Below are 3,781 nucleotides of genomic sequence, written 5' to 3' on the forward strand. Positions count from 1 at the left end.
GTAAGTTAAACTTGTTTTGTTGTCAAGTCTTGGACTTGACATGCTGTGCTAAGCGTACCTGATCTGTACAGTCCATCATTTGCTGAAGTGTGGTCTGATCTAGACACATTGTTAGTTTTTGTTTAATGTGCTCTTCTTTGGCCTTCAAGGCTTCAATTGTAAAATTGGTCTGTCTCACCCGTTCATTCAGCAGCTGGGTCTGTACCTTCTGAAGGATCTTGCTTGCCCGGTGCCCGCTGACTGACGATTTTAGTTCCAGGCTCTTGGGAATGATCCCACTTTGTCAACATCATCATTATCAAAAGCAGGATAGTGTGTTCAGGGTGATGAGCTGTGTTGCTTTTACACCAAACATATTGTTTTGCATTGTGGCCAAACAGTTCGATTTTGGTTTCATTTGACCAGAGCACCTTCTTCCACATGTTTGGTGTGTCTCCCAGGTGGCTTGTGGCAAACTTTAAACAACACTTTTTATGGATATCTTTGAGAAATGGCTTTATTCTTGCCACTCTTCCATAATGGCCAGATTTGTGCAGTGTATGACTGATTGTTGTCCTATGGACAAACTCTCCCACCTCAGCTGTAGATCTCTGCAGTTCATCCAGAATGATCATGGGCCTCTTGGCTTCATCTCTGATCAGTCTGCTCCTTGTTCGAGATGAAAGTTTAGAGGGACGGCCGGGTGTTGGTAGATTTGCAGTTGTCTGATACTCCTTCCATTTCAATATGATTGCTTGCACAGTCCTCCTTGGGATGTTTAAAGCTTGGGAAATCTTTTTGTATCCAAATCCGGCTTTAAACTTCTCCACAACAGTATCTTGGACCTGCCTGGTGTGTTCCTTGGTCTTCATGATGCTCTCTGCGTTTTGAACAGAACCCTGAGACTATCACAGAGCAGGTGCATTTATATGGAGACTTGATTACACACAGGTGGATTCTATTTATCATCATCAGTCATTTGGGACAACATTGGATCATTCATAGATCCTCACTGAACTTCTGGAGTGAGTTTGCTGCACTGAAAGTAAAGGGGCCGAATAATATTGCACACCCCACTTTTCAGTTTTTTATTTGTTAAAAAAGTTTGACACAGCCAATAAATTTCATTCCACTTCATGATTGTGTCCCACTTGTTGTTGATTCTTCACAAAAAAATAAAATTTTATATCTTTATGTTTGAAGCATGAAGGGATGCTGGCAGGCTAAAGAAGGAGTCCTGTCGGGCCTTTTTGGCCTGTTGGACCCCAGAAGCAGCTGATGGGTACTGGCAGTCCAAGGGACATGCGACTTGGGTGGTAGCTGAGGCAAAAACTCGGACATGGGAGGAGTTTGGAGAGGCCATGGCGAATGACTTCTGCATGGCTTTTAGGCGATTCTGGTCCTCCATCCGGCGTCTCAGGTGGGGAAAGCGGTACACCACCATTACTGTTTATAGTGGGAGTGATGTGCTACTGACCTCAACTCGGGATGTTGTGGGTCGGCGGGCAGAATACTTTGAAGACCTCCTCAATCCCACCGGCATGTCTTCCACTGAGGAAGCGGAGCCTGGGGACTCTGAGTCAGGCCCTCCAATCTCTTGTTGCTGAGGTCACTGAGGTGGTTAAAAATTTCCTCGGTGGCAGGTCCCCAGGGGTGGATGAGATTCGCCCAGAGTTCCTTAAGGCTCTGGATGTTGTAGGGTTGTGTTGGCTTATGCAACTCTGCAATATTGGGTGGACATCGGGGGAAGTTCCCCTGGATTGGCAGACTGGTGTGGTGGTCCCCCTATTCAAAAAGGGGGACCATAGAGTGTGTACCAACTACAGGGGGATCACGCTCTTAAGCCTCCCTGGTAAAGTCTATTTGGGGGTTCTGGAGAGGAGGGTCTGTCGGATAGTTGAACCTCGGATTCAGGAGAGCAGTGCGGTTTTCTTCCTGCTCGTGGAACACTGGACCAGCTCTACACTCTCAGCAGGGTCCTGGAGGGTCATGTGCTTTGTGGACTTGGAGAAGGCGTTCGACCGCATCCCTTGGGGAATCCTGTGGGGGGTAATCTGGGAGTATGGGGTACCAGGCCCTTTGATATGGGCTGTTAGGTCCCTGTATGACCGGTGTCAGAGCCTGGTCCGCATTGCCGGCAGTAAGTCGGGCTCGTTCCCAGTGAGAGTTGGACTCTGCCAAGGTTGCCCTTTGTCACCGATTCTGTTCATAACTTTTATGGACAGAATTTCTAGGCACAGCCAAGGTGTTGAGGGGATCCGTTTTGGTGGCCTTAGGAATGCGTCTCTTCTTTTTGCAGATGATGTAGTCCTGTTGGCTTCATCAGATCGTGATCTACAGCTTTCGCTGGAGCGGTTCACAGCTGAGTGTGACACAGCCGGGATGAAGATCAGTTCTTCCAAATCCAAGGCCATGGTCTTGAGCCGGAAAAGGGTATAGTGTCCTCTCTGAGAACCTGGTGCTGGCAAGAAACATGGCTTGTGACAGCAGGAGGACATGGATCATCCCTTGACACATGCAGCTAGCTGTCCACAGCATGCAAAGAGATTGGCAGGCTGCTGGGAGGAGTTGTCATTGCTCAGGAAGAGTTCTGTTTGGCATCCGTGCTGTCCTGCTGCCCAGGAGGACCGAGAGGCCCGCCGGGTCCAGGTGGATGGAGTGGCATATGGCCAGATTCTTTGGATTTGCTGTGGGATATCCTTCCTGTCCACAGCCATCAGCATCCATAACAACTCTTGAATGAAACCAGGATGATGAGTTACAACAACATTTAATTTCTCTTTGGGATTAATAAAGTATTTTTGAATAGAATTGAACTGAATTAAACAAAATGTAGTGCTCAATTAGAGACTGCCTGCAGTGAAAGGCTGCCTTCATTCGTTCAACATTTATTTATACCGGTTAGTCTCAGTGAGCCACAAGGACTCATTTACAAAAGAGACCTGTTCCAGACAGAACATATAAAGTACAAACAACAATAACAATAAACTACAGTAAAAATACACTCAAAATGAAAGTAGTGTTATAAAACAATAATTCAAGGTGCCATTAAAGAACGTAAAATGTTAAAAACAAGAACATATTTGCTTTGATTTTTCTATTGCCATTATCAATTGTTTGAAATCCCTTAAAGAAATTAGGGTGGACAACTTCAATTCCTGTTGCAAGGTGTTCCAGGTGCAGGAACTGAGTAGGAAAAGGCCTTTTGCAAAATTCAGTCAACACTGAGGGAACGCTGCAGGTAATGATGGCCTGAGAGTGCACGCTGTAACTGCACTGACGGCGTGACATGTGGGAGGAGATATAAGAAGGTAGCAGACAAAGGAGTGATTTATAGATTAAGGTGAACCAGTGTGAGAGTCTACCTGTAGATAATGATGACCAACTGACCAAGGAGTACAGAGTGCAGTGATGGATACGGTAGTTACAACCAGTTATGAATCTTAGCGCACCAGACAGCATCTGTTACCCTGCAACCTTGGATGGCTGAGGGTAATGTATTAAAGATGATCTTCCCTCAACGTGTGATGCTGTGGTATGAGAAAGACGAGACACACACATTAAGCTTCCTTCACACTCAACCGGAAGATTTACTCTACATGTGCGCTCAACCTTCTCTATGCCACCAACGCGACAGCGCCCCTAGCGGTTGTGTGTGTAATTGCACTAACTGACTGAACTAACACTAATGAACTTATTACAATGCAAAGTCAAAGATACAAAATTAAAAATTATTTTTGGGTGCATCTTTTCTTACTTATTCTTTTTATTTACTTATACCTTGTTTTTCACCCCTCTACAC

This window comes from Nematolebias whitei, chromosome 9 (assembly GCF_014905685.2).
Source record: "Nematolebias whitei isolate Nwh7 chromosome 9, NemWhi1, whole genome shotgun sequence".
NCBI classification, from domain to species: Eukaryota; Metazoa; Chordata; class Actinopteri; order Cyprinodontiformes; family Rivulidae; genus Nematolebias; species Nematolebias whitei.